Genomic DNA, 13693 nt, shown 5'->3' with positions numbered 1-13693 from the left:
GGCAGAGATAGGGAGATGGGTAGAAACACAAGGAGAGAGGGACAGAGCAAGAAAAAAGGAAACCAACCAGGAAAACAGTCAGACTCAAAACACACTGATCCACAGACAGACAGACGCAGAGACAGACAGAGGCTGAGAGAGTCTTCTGATCATGGAAGAGAGTGGGGAGATGACAGCCGAGTCAGCAGGCACGTGCATGGCCCACTGTTGTGTGCCGTGGCAACTCTGTGTTGGCTGGTGCATGCGTGTGCTGGAATCTTTTTGTGTGTACATTTGCCTGCAAACGGCATTCGGCTCTGGTACATGCCTGAGCTGGTGCCAGGCACACTAGCCCTGGCAGAAGCACAGCTCTTCCCTGACAGCCAGGAGCTGCAGTTTAGTTTTCTCTGGTGGCAACACAAAATGAATAGCAGGAAAAACCCCTCAAAATATGGGCTGCAATATGCCTCAGCACACACTCTGGGTGAGGGAGGGACCCACATCAATATACCCTTGGCCTGGACCAGCAGCAGCTTGAAGGTGGCAGTCTTCATCGCTACAGAGATCTTCCAGAACATAGGGGTCTCTGAGTTTGGAAGAGAACATGCTTCTCTTCTCAGCCAATAGCAGACAGTTTGTGGTGGGAGGCACAACTATTTCAGAAGTCTGGCAGGGCCGCCCATTTTGTGGGCACCTGGCTGCACCAGGCAGTTAGCTAGAGTTGTCAGATTTAATCCTCATGACCTAGCCAGTTGGTTAATATTGTCCCCATTTTGCAGATGAGAAAACAGAAGTTTGAGAGCTGAGAAACTTGCCTAAAGACACGCAGCAAGTAAGTCATCTAGCTAGAATCCAAAATCAGGTTGATCTATCCTCCAAGTTTCTGCTCCCTTCCTTGCCTCTCCCCAGGCTTGAATCTGCCCACACTGAGGGGTGGGGCCAGTTTCCTTCTCTAGGACTCAGCCTCTCCACACACAGGCTGTGCTTAATGACATTTAAGATGTGAGTTTGACTCTCAGGTCTGCCACTCACCATCGGAGAGAACTTGGATAAGCTGCCAACTTCAACCTCTAATTGCTCATCTGTACAATGGGGACAACAGTATCATGGGGCTCTTGGGCTCTTGTGAGGGCGAAAGGAGGATGTGTCAATAGCACTTAAAGCTGCAGGTATGGAGCGAGTGTTCTGCTCCCATCATTCCTGATAAACCACATCACTCCAGCTTTGATGCAGCAGGTTCTCCTGGGCATCCTCCTCTCCCTGCACCTGGCTCATTAAACTCTCACATAAGGAGGAGGGTAGAAGGGGCTGTTTGCTGAGCACCTATTATGCCTCAGACATTTCCACATTCCATCACATCCTCACAACAAGAAAACCTGTGGTGTGGATCTCACAATGCGTCCTCAGATGGAGAAGGCAGCAGAAGTTCAGAGAGGCCCCAGCCGCCCAAGGAGGGAGGAAGAACCGAGACCCATCCCTCAGATCCCAAAGCTGCAGCCCCGCCACACTCCCCTCTGGACCCACAGCCTCACTTTCCTTCTCCTCCCTGTCTCCTCTTCCCGAGGCAGCACAAGGGGTCTGACTGGTGGGTGCAAGCGACTCCTGGTGCCCTATGTGGAAGCCCCTGCCCAGTGTGTGATAGCCAGTGCGCAGGGTCAGCAAGCACTTGGCCACATCTCAGGCTGGCTTCTTGCATGGTGGCCAGAGGACATGAGTGGAGTCTATTCGTTGCCACCCTGGGAATCTGGGAGCCCAGGACTGAGCGTCTTCTTCATCCCCAAGGCCAAAGCCTCACTCCAGCTGCTCTCTATCCTCATTTTTCGTTTCCTCCTTCTCCTCCTAACCTCTGCCTCTATAAGCTCTTGGTAATAACCTTCGAATACACAGAGACTCTTAGAGAGGGAGTACAATGGCTCCCATGGCTGGAAGTCAGCAAGCACTGGAAGAGCAGAGGAACAGGGGCCTCTCCTGACTGTTATTCACCAGAGGGAAGTCGGGGCGGTGAGAGTAGAGACACTCGTGGATAATCCTCATTAAGCCATTGATGTTTAATATCCTTCACCCCCTGAGTCTACTGTCACCTCAAGAGCAAATAGTTCCTGCATTTGCTTTTCCTCTCCTTCCGCAGCCTCCTTTACACACACACACACACACGTAGGAGAAGGCCAGGAGCAGCCTTCCCCCTTAGTCCTGGAGAACCTTGCCATAAAGCTCACCTTCTCTCCTGGGCTCAGTGATGCACCAATCATGGTGCTGGCCCTGTGGGCAGCAGCCCTGGGGGTGGGTACCATGGCTCAGCCAGGCTCACTTGGGCTTAGATCCCGACGCCACTGCTTCATCACTGTGTGACAACTGATGGATACTTCACCTCTCTGAGCACCTGAGCCATCTTCTGAAGACAGGAGGATGCTGCTAGCTTTTATACAGATGTCAGGGCTCATTCCAAAGCTCTAGCATGCTCCCTTCCCTGCACATCGTCTGTGCATGACCAGTATCTACTGCAGATCTCGAGGTGGGCAAAAGGCAAACAATAAAGAAAAGGATATACTTAACACAACCAGTCCTCAAATCATTCCATTAGGTAGGATTCAGGAAGCACAGGCTGGAAGACAGAAAAGTTAAGAAACAAAGCCAGCATTTCTGAAGGGCTGTCTGCTACCGGGCATCATTGTAAACCCTTGACACCAATCAACACCTGATTCTCCCCACCATTCTGCCATTAGATGCAATTCCTGCCCCCACCTTACAGAGAAGGAAACAGAGGCTGGGAGAAGTTAAGTCACTCACACAAAGCCACACAGCTAGAAAGTGGCAGAGCACAGCCTGATCCCAGGCAATCCAACTCCAGGCTTGTGCCCCAGCCATGAGCTGCGCTGCATCTGGAATTCTCCTCCCTGCTCTGCTTCATGCTTGGAGCTCTGTGTGTGTTCTCTATTCACCTGTTGGCCTGGAAAAGCGGCGGCCGGCAACATGGATCACTCAGGAGGACTTCAGTGGGATTAATTTCCGGTCCTCTGGTCAGTGTCGAGTCTCCCAAATCATTTTTCATGCTGCCATGTGTCCAGCGTGAATGTCCACACTGGGGCTGGGTGGGCGAGCGGGTGAGAGACTCCCACTGCCCCAGCCGTCGTGTTTGTGCCTCGCTGCTGCAAGAGGGAGTGAGGAGCTGTGCTCATTCTCTCTCTCTCTTTCTTTCCCTTCTGCTGCAGCTCCTTCTTCTTCTTCTTCCTCTTCTTCTTCTTCTTCTTCTTCTTCTTCTTCTTCTTCTTCTTCTTCTTCTTCTTCTTCTTCTTCTTCTTCTTCCTCTTCTTCTTCTCCTTCTTCTTCCTCTTCTTCTTCTCCTCCTTCTTCCTCTTCTTCTATATTTCTATATTGAAACATCTCAATGTGCCATTCTCAGTGCTGAGCCCTTAGGGCTTAACATGCCACACACAACTTTGCCCTCTTTGTCCTCATGATCCAGGTTGAGGGGCAGATATAGGAACAGCCACTCACAGCAGTATGGCAAGTAGGGGCTAGGAGACCTGGAATACTGTGGGAACAGAAGAGGGGCTCCCAACCAGCCTGCTGAAGACTTGGGAGAAGGCTTCCTGGAGAAAGTGAGCGTGAAGGTGAAGACTGAGGCACAGGTGGGCATTTTCCAGGCAGAGGGCAGGAAAGGGCATCTCAGGCAGAGGGAACAGCTTAGGCAAAGGCCTAGAAGCAAGAAGAGTTGAGTGGGACGGTTGGGGAGTCGCTTTTGACTCTCCTCTTTCTTTTGCCCTGACACCTCCTCTTCACTGCTTCTGACTCTATCACCTGGGCCCCTGGTCGCTGTCACTTCTCTCCTAGATGGCTGGCCTCTTCCTCTGCCCTTACCCAGCCTACTATTCGCTCCTCAGCAGCCAGAGAGATTCTTTTAAATGCAACTCAGGCCAGGTGCTGTGGTTTATACCTGTAATCACAGCACTTTGGGAGGCCGAGGCAGGTGGATCACCTGAGGTCAGGAGTTCAAGACCAGTCTGGCCAACATGGTGAAATCCTGTCTCTACTAAAAATACAAAAATTAGCCAGGCATGGTGGTGGGCGCCTGTAATCCTAGCTACTTGGGAGGCTGAGGCAGGAGAATCACTTTAACCTGGGAGGTGGAGGTTGCAGTGAGTGGAGATCATGCCATTGCTCTCCAGCCTGGATGAAAAGAGTGAAACCTTGTCTCAAAAAAAAAAAAAAAAAGCAACTCAGATTGTACTTCACCCCTGCTTGAAACACCCCAGTGGTTTTCATCTGACTTGAAAGAAATCCACATGCCTCACTTGGAGGGTCTACTCTCTGCTGACCTCCTGTCTTCCCCGCTTCCTGCAGCTGCCCTGGCCTCCCTGCTGCTCCCCAAACATACCAAGCACGTTCCTGCCTCAGGGACTTTGTGCTTGCTGTGCCTTCTCTGAGGAACACACTTTTCCCCATATTCCTTCCATCACTGCATCTGGCTTTGGGCTTAAACATCACTTCCTAAAACAGGTTCTCTTCTGCACGCCCTGTGTTCTGTCCCTCTCCATCCCTCACCCACCTCTGTCAGTCTCCACAGCATTTATTCCTCCCTGATACACTATATTTATTGGTTTATCTGATTATTGCCTGTTTCCACTGGTGGAGTGTAAACTCTAGGGAGGTAGGCATTTTGTCTTGCCTGGCACATTGTAGGTGCTCAGTACACATTTGTTGAGTTAGTGACTAAGAGAACAACAAATGGTTCAGTGTGGCTGGAGCACAGAGTGAAAGTTGGGAAATGGAGAAGAAGCCACACAGGACCCCAAGAGCCAGGTCAACATAGCACTTTATCTGAAGCACGTTTGGAGGCTGGAAAGGGTTGGCAATGGCTCTCCATGTGGACAGAGAACTCAGAGATCTGGAGGGAACTTAATCATTTAATCTGGCTCATGAGCATTTCTTGATGCTCTGGTGCTGGTGACTCAGATTCAAATCCAACATGATTCCTATGCTCAACAAGCTCACAGTCCAATAAGGGATACTGTTGGCATAAAACACCATGGAGTGGGAGCAAAAGCAAAGCAACGCAAGATACAGAGGCAGCAGTGATGTACTCTGTCTGGGGACCCCTGAGTAGGCAAACTCTGAGGTGGGTTTTGAAGGATGAATAGGAGTTTGCCAAACAAAGATTGGTCTCCTAATGCACCTCAAAGAGCCAAAGTCAAGGAAATGGAGACATTGAAAACTTCATGTGTTATGCTGGAATGTAAAATGGTACAGTGCTATGGAAAAAAAAATTCGATGTTTCCTCAAAATGTTAAACATAGAATTACCATATGACCCAGCAATTTTGCTCCTACATATATACCCAAAATAATTGAAAATAAGGACTCAAACAGATACTTGTACACCAATGTTTACAGCATCATTATCATCATCATCACCACCATTAATTTAGAGACAGTGTTTCACTCTATCACCCAGGCTGGAGTGTAGTAATGTGATCACAGTTCCCTGTAAGCCAGCTTATTTATTTATTTATTTATTTATTTATTTATTTATTTATTTTAGGGACAGGGTCTCATTATGTTGCCCAGGCTGGTCCCAAACTCCTGGCCTCAAGTGATCCTCCCACTTCAGCCTCCCAAAGTGCTAGGACTGCAAGTGTGATCACCATGCCCAGCCTATACCAGCATTATTCACAATCAGCAAAAGTTAAAAACAATCTGAGTGTTCATCAACAGCAAAATAGATAAACAACATGTGGCAGATGCACATGCAACAAATAATTATTTAGTTATATAAAGGAATGAAGTTTGGATCATGCTACAGAATGGGCAAACTTTGAAAACATTACGCTAAGCGAAATAAACCAAACGCGAAAGGACAAATACTGTACGATTCCACTTCTATGAGATACGTAGAACAGGAAAATTCATAGAGAGAAAAAGCAGAGTAAAGTTTACCAAGAGCTAGGCGGAGGGGGAAGTGGGGAGTTATTGCTTAAATGGCATGGAGTTTCTGCTTGGGGTGATGAAAACGTTCTGGTATAGATAGTGGTAATGGTTGCAACAGCATTATGAATCCACCGAACTACCCATTCCCAAAGGGCAAAACTTCACCTTCTCTCCTATTTTGCCTCAGCTGGCAGCACAACTTCCACACTCTGAGCTGATAGTTATTGTCCGTCTACTTGATGCCCATCACTCTGCTAGTTCGTCTCTATGTATTATTATCTCATTTAATCCTCATAGCAAATCAACAAGGTAGGTGCTATTTTTGCCTTCATCTGCCAGAGGAAGAAACTGAACTCAGAGAGGTGGCCACTTGCCTGAGGTCATACAGCTCACAAATGGAATAGACCCCAAGTTCCTCTGACTGCAAAGGCCATGCTTTGCACGACTACCTCACAGAGGCAAGCTGAAACCCAAAAACAGCAAATGCATACATGCTATTATCCACTGAGAGTCACCCTGTGCCAGGCAGAATGCTAAGAACAGGGATACATGATCTTTAGTAACTTCTCAGTAGCCCAGTTAGGCAGGCACTGTAAGTTCTACTTTGCAGATGAAGAAACTGAGACAGTGAGAGATGAAATGACTTCCTAAGTAGCGCAGCAGGACAGGGACAGAGTCAGGACTCACATCAAGATCTGTATAGCTCCAAAGTCTGTGCCCCTTTCTGCTTTGTCACATCCACCCATGATGCTCCTCTGTCCTTCCTAGCCTTCTGGGACCAAGACCTGAACAAGAATTTGACCAGCACATGGTAAGGAGGGACACCTGTTTACTGAGCACCTACTATGTTCTGGGTCTGGACTACAGGCTTCACATTTATGACCACGTATCTGGAACATGCGCCTGACCTCTGCTGCCAGTCGAACAAGAGGTCAGTGGCAGGATTGGATGCCTGGTCTAGACTTCACTGGGTAATAATGTGAACTATTTTTAGCCCCCTGCACAAAAGAGAAAAACCTTACATCTCACATCACTAAAATCTAATCACAGCCTCCACTCATCAAGTCTCTGCTAAGTGCCAGGCACATCTCCTAAACTATCTCATTTAACCCTCACAACCACTCTAGGAGGTAAACATCATTAGCTCCCCTTTGCAGATGAGGAAACCGAGCTGAGGGCTCAGTCACCTGTCTGAGGTTACACAGAATGTGGTACAGCTAGGATATAAACCCCGGTCTGTCTGCCTCAAAAGCCAGGGCTCTTTTCACTCATCAAGCTACCTCTCAAAAGCCACCATCTCCTAATTCCTCAGCAGCAGCCTGGGCATCAGCAAGAGGACAGACCTGCCCGGAGATCCTGGGTATTTGATCTGAAATGAGATCCTTCATCTAAGACCTGCTCCTCATCATCCCATGAGCCCCATAATGTACATCATTCCTAATAATAGCTCTTTATGCCGGGTGAGTTTCTTTTTGCCAAAGGAGGAGATTAAACTGCTTTTTTCTCAGTCATAAATCTTATAGTTTCTCCTAAATCCTATTGAGCTGACAAATTGTGGCCTTTTCTGTATTCATTCCACAAGACACCTGGAGTATGTATTATAGGCCAGGTTCTCTGCTAAACACTCAGCTGCATGGCTAAGATGACCCAGTTCCTGCCCTCTGGGGATCACAAGCTGGCAAGGATGATAGGAAGTAAACAGTACTTCCAGTAATTTCAGCACCACCTGGACAGGGCTGAGATAGAGGTGTGGATATACAGGAGAAGTACCCAAGCCAGTCTGTTCAATATGGGAAGTCATCCTGGAGCTAGAGACCAAGGCTGGGTTTTGAAGGATGAGTAGGAGAGCTCCATGGTGATCAGAAAGGGTTCTGTGCAGCTGAAAGAAATCATCCAGGCTTTTTAAAGCAAAAGTTGATTTAACACAGGGGATAAGGAACTCTAAAAGGTGCTAGGGGAGGGAAGGTGCTGGAGGAGTCAACAGGGCCTCTGTAAATGACTCCCAGAATACTACCGGACCAACCAGCCATGCAATCAGAAAGTCAGGCAAACGGGAGACCACCCCTGCAAATAGTGAGTTCAAGAACTTACTGTCACACTTGGGTCCAGGGATCTGGAAGCTGGGACTGGGGAGCCACCATGACGTCATCACAACTGCCTCTCAACACCCATGGAGGTGGCCACCAGACTCTGAGATGCTGCTGCAAAAACCCCCATGCCACCATGATGGCTCCTGCTGGAGGAAAGAGCCACAGCAGCAGAGAGACGGCCTCTGTTTCAATTCCAGAGTCAAAATCTCACACAGCGTAGATAATTGACAGAACCTAATTGACATCGAGAACTTTAGCTGCAAGGGAGGCTGGGAAAATAGTTTTCAACTCCTATCTCTGCAATACAGGAAAGTGCACCAAGGAGAAGAGGGGGAGTGGATGGGAATGGGGGCTGAGGCCCAAGCAGGCGTATCCCCTGCAACTGGGAAGGAAAGGAGTGAGTGCCCTAGGCCAGGTGGACACATATCTTGAATTTTCTCTTCTGCCTCCACACAGAGGCCCTTTTTCAGGTCAACACTCCACAGGTGATATAAGGACCACCCACAAGGACCCCTTCCCTGTGGCCCTGTCAGAGCGGGAGACCAGTGAATCCAGATTCTCACTTCTGTGATGAGGAAATGGAGGTGCAGAGGGAAGACTATTGTCTTAAGGCCGCACAACTCCATGGACAAGTGGGGCCTAGAACCTTGTTCTCCCCTTTGTGTTGTGCCTGCTCTGCCATCCTCTTCTTCATGTTCCAGGGCTGGGGCCTGGCTGGAGCTGGGGGTGGTGGCTGGTGTAGGTGAAGAATTGCAGTCTGGAGAGGGGAAAAAAACTCAGCCTCTGGTGTCAATTATGCCTGAGTTCTCCTCCGGGCTCCACTCCTGCTAACTGTGTGACTCTGGGCAAGTTACTCAACCTCCCTGAGCTCCAGTTGCCTCCTCAGTGAAATGGACATGGAGAAAAGCACAGAGCTGTCATGAGAATGGCAGATACTAAATATAATGAAGATTACAGTAGGTATTCTTGAAATGGGAGCTGATGGGACTGGTTCCACAATACTATTGTTAATTATAAACTGCTATTACTATTAATAGTAGCCAATCCTTCCCAAATTGAAGATGAAAACTTTTTAAAGGTTTTCTATGTGGTTTAACCTCACTGCTTTTTCTTCTCTGACCTCAGTAGCAGCATAAAAAGACCTGCACTGTAACTGCTTCCATTATTCTAGCCTACCTGCATTTGCCAATTTCTAACTAAACATCTAGGATTCCTCCCCTCATCTCACCCAGAGACCCACAAGTACCCACAGACCAATATACACAGATTAACACCAAACGAACACTTATACATACACCTGGTTTTGAACGGCCACACATAAGCATGGTCAAATACACAGACCCTCACTAGTACTCAGATTCACACACAAACTTATAGAATCACTACCTCACCTAAATACACATAGACACACACACAGAGAAACAACAGCAGCACTCATGCATACATATCCTTCAACACGCACACTCCACACCCTCCTAGTTTTGTGACACACTCAGGAATATTAAAAGTTGTGGAGAATGGAAGTAGCTTGGAGCCTTGCTCCTGAATTCTCTTTAAACAACTGGTCAGTGACAACTCAGGACTCCTTGGAGACCTCGCTGAAGGGCCTTTATCAGCCTAAAGCTGAGCCTTCAGCCTGGGTCCCATCTCAGATAAGATCATTAATTTTCCATTGCAGCTTCTCTCTCTCTCTCTCTCTCTGAGTCATCTTTACAAGCCCCTGAAACAATGGTATTTAAGGAGGGAGATTTCTCAACACCTGAAATCCCAAGGTTCAGCATCCTTGGTAAAGCATTTACGTGCTGGTGGAGGGTGCATGGAGTGACATGGTTTTCACATTTGAGAAAGGTAAGTGGGAGGGAATATCAGACAACTGCACAGTGCAGATCATCATTTAAATAAAATCCCCGTGGGGCTCGCTGGCAGCATTAAAATTGCTCCGTGCCTCTGTGGTGGTGTCACAGAACAGCCTCTCTCCTTTATTCTGCTTTACCATAGAAAGAGGCAGTGTGGTGCAGTGGAAATACCCTAGGGCTGAATCCTAGGATTCAAGTCTGATCCATCATTTCTGGGCTGTGTATAACTAGCTAGGCAATTCACTTACCTCTCTGAGTAATGATGTTTTTATCAATAGAATACAGTGATTAGGAGCAATGAAGGGCTCCAGAGCCAGACTGCCTGGCTCGGCCCTGGACTAGCTGTGTGATCTTTGGCAAGTTGCTTAATCTCTCTGGGCTTCAATTTTCTTATCAGTGAAGTGGAGTAACAACTTCACTTTCCTCATAGGGTTGTTGCAAGTATGAAATTAATATATGTAAATGCTTAGCACAGTGCCTACTACGTACTCAATGATCAATAAATGATAGCAGGTGCAGCAGTAACTGTCATTTTGTGTTTCTCATATTCCAGACATCCTGCTTTGTCCTCCTCAAGACCTACAGGATCTCATCTTCGTGTCCCCTAACGTCTAATCTGCTCCACTCATACTGGCTCCCTTTCTGGTCCTTGGATATGCCATCTTGTTCCCATGTTAGGGTGTTTGCTCTTGTTGTTGCTTCTAGTTAGAATGCTGCCCTCCCCTAATATTTTCATGTTTTATTCTCTCAATTCATTCACATCTGTGCTCAAAGGACACCTCCTCAAAGAGGCCTCCAATGATCACCTTATCTAAAAGAGCACCTTATCTATCATCATCTATCCTCTTGCTTGGAATTATGCTACACATTTGTGTACTTGTTTATTCTTTTTCTCATCCACTAGAATGTAAGTTTCAGGAAGCCAGAAATCTTGTCTTTCTTGTATTTGACTGTATATCTGTAGCTCCTATAACAGTTCCAGGCCATGGAAGCACTCAATAAATATTTATAGAATGCATGAAAAAGTAAAAATGTTATCATATTAAATATGGGTCAAAATGAAACACTCATTCAGCTTCAGCCTGTTAATCCCAGAACGATCTCTCTTGGGCTACTATATATCACATATATGACTCTACCATATACATCTGAGTATCTGAGTCAGAACTTTCACAGCCAGTTCTGACTCAGAGCTGCCTACATTCTTTGGTGACAGATATGGATGAAAGCAGCTGGAGAAGGCATCGATGACTGCTGCCTTTTCCTTGCCCAGGAATAGTCTAGAGAAAGAATCCACCACTTTTTCAGAACACTTTAAAATAGGGCTTTATGGGGCTATGGACTCCCAGTACCCCCTCCTCCCCCCACCCCCATTGTAGAGATGATCATCCTGCATCACCTATCTGCCCAGTGTTTCCAGCTAGCAAGAAATGCCAAGTGAGGACATCTGGAAAAAGGAATATCAGCTTTGGATTCCAAGAGATGGCAAAATGAAGATGTCACTATAGTCAGTGAAAAGCTGGCTCATTCTTCCTCTCTTTATTCACTTCCCCTGGGCTCCATTTTCTGCCTCAGCACCTGCGCCGCCTCATGCTCGGTAGCAGGAATTTGCTTTTCAGCACCACGGACAGCGATTGGCTGGCCGCCGGGGAGGCGAGGAAGCCAGAACGTGGGACTTTCATGTAACCAAACAAATATTTACTGAGCACATCCTGGGGGCAGGCATACTGAAGAATACAGAGATTTATGTGGTCTTGACCTTTAAATAACTTAATCTCTTCGAGTCATCAATATTCCTAAACTGATACAGCTGGGGCGAGGCCCCGAGCCTCCTGATGCTTGGAAAATGTGGAGACTCAAAGGGAAAATGTTTCCCTTCTCAACAGTTGTTGAATTCATGCCGTGTATTTGCATATGTTATCTAATACTGTCATTAGACTGCCACCCTAAAAACAAACAAAAAAGCAAAAAACAGGTACTGCAATGTTCTATTCACCATTATACCGCAAGTACCCAGCACGGTGCCTGGCCCATAGTAGACACTCAATAGGTTTTTAATAAATGTGTGGATGAATGAATCTTCACAAAATCCTATTTTGCCCATTTTTATTTTGCCCCTATTTCATAGATGAGAAAACTGAGTCTCTGAGAACTCCCTTCTCATGACAGCTATTAAGCGGCAGAGCTTAGGTTTGAATCCAGGACCTCCCAATTTCATGCTGTGCTGTCAAGCAGAGCCACTTAACTATGCGCTGGGCACTCTCGGAGCCTAGAAAAGGTGCCATCTTGGGAGAGGATGATTCTAACAATAGCACTGACTCACTATTCAACCTTGAGGGAATCATGTTTTTCTTTCTGGCCTCAACTTTTCCATATGTAAAATGGAAAAGGAGATTGTATGGCTAATGGCTCCCCTCCCTACCCCACAAATGGCTTATAAGGGGCTCCCCGGAAGGCTTGAATCATGCATTTGTTGCAGCTAGACAACGCGACCAGCAGGGGGCGCTATAAAATGAATTAAAACATCCTTCCCTTGCCTCCGCAGGGCGTCAAATGAGAAGTGTATTGATATCCCAGCAGACCTCAGTATCCTTTTTCATCTTCCCGCTATAACCAGAATATGTGCGCAAGCAGTGCAGGAGCTCTTCTTTTTACAGTGCGACAAATGAACTTCAACCCCTCTCGAGAAGTGAGTAAAGAGGCAGCCCTAGGACACAGAGACAGTGCAGTGACGCTGCCGTGACTTATCGCCCAGGAACCCACTGATTGAGTAACTTTGGACAAAGCCTCGAGCAAAGATAACTTTAAATGGCTGCGGCAGCGGAAAAATCAGTTTGGCTGATTGATGTCCTGGGTTTCTTGTTAGTGGGTGGCTTCCAGCCATGGCTCTGCCTCGGCTCCCAGAATTACTCCAATAAGTGATTTGCTCATCCCTAACTCTTCCCAGGGGGTGGGGAGAGGGAGCTGAATCAGCCCTCTCACAACCCTGATTGGGATTTAATAGGGGACTAGTGGGCACTGGTGCACTGGGGGCAATGTGGGGAGAGGAGCAGATTTGTCAGGCTTGGCAAAAATATCTGGCTCCTGCCTGTGGGTGTGGAGGGGAAAATAAAGTCAGAAAAGAAGCGATTGCAGAGTGAATGTCTTTCAATTATTTGAAAAGAATGCAAATCAAATGTGTCACGAAGGCTGTTTCTGTAATCAAATCCTAGTCATTGAAATCTAGATTGACCAAAGTGGGTCTCCAGATTGAAGAGCAGTAACGGGGGAGCTTGGGAGATTTTTGTCAGGGAGCCTTACTCAGTGTAGGAGTCACCCGGGATCATCAGAAGGGAGCAGGCTTTGCAATTAACCAGACCTTGATTCAATCGTGGCTCTACTATTGACTGTCTGCAAAGCCTGGATCGAGTTGCTTAATCTTTCTGAAACTCAGCTTCCTCATTTGTAAGATGGGAGAATACTAATAATATATCTACTCTTTCAGCTCTCTATTCTTGCATATTAAACCACATTAACACTTCGTGGAATAACAAAGCAATCATTCGATTATGCTCACAGAGTCTTAGATCAGAAATTTAGACAGGACATAACAGGTATGGCTGTGTCTGCTGCATGATGTCTGGGGTCTCAGATGGGAAAACTCAAATGGGTAGGGGTTGGAATAACCTGAGGCTTTTTCACGTGGTCCCAGGCAGGGTTGCCTCAAAGGCTGGGTTCAGCTACAATGACTTACCTTGGCCTCTCCAGCAGGATTCTAAAAGCTAGTGTTCCAGTGAACAGGCAGAAGTTGCATGACCTTTTATGACCTAGCTTTGCAAGTCACATAGTGTCACTTCCTTCACAC

General features: G+C 47.1%; 1 protein-coding gene across 1 annotated transcript in view; it reads left to right on the top strand.

Annotated features, from left to right (window-relative positions):
* Nucleotides 1-12978, top strand: part of LOC100443363 (uncharacterized) — a 61014-nt gene extending 48036 nt beyond the window's left edge. Inside the window, exon 4 of the mRNA XM_002830089.4 lies at nt 12395-12978. The gene's annotated coding sequence lies outside the window, so the exon portion shown is untranslated. The remainder of the gene's footprint in view (nt 1-12394) is intronic.
* Nucleotides 12979-13693: the final 715 nt, after the last annotated feature.

This window comes from Pongo abelii, chromosome 21 (genome assembly GCF_028885655.2).
Source record: "Pongo abelii isolate AG06213 chromosome 21, NHGRI_mPonAbe1-v2.0_pri, whole genome shotgun sequence".
Taxonomy (NCBI): domain Eukaryota; kingdom Metazoa; phylum Chordata; class Mammalia; order Primates; family Hominidae; genus Pongo; species Pongo abelii.
Note: the sequence above shows the minus strand (reverse complement) of the source record. Positions and strands in the feature narration are given on the sequence as shown.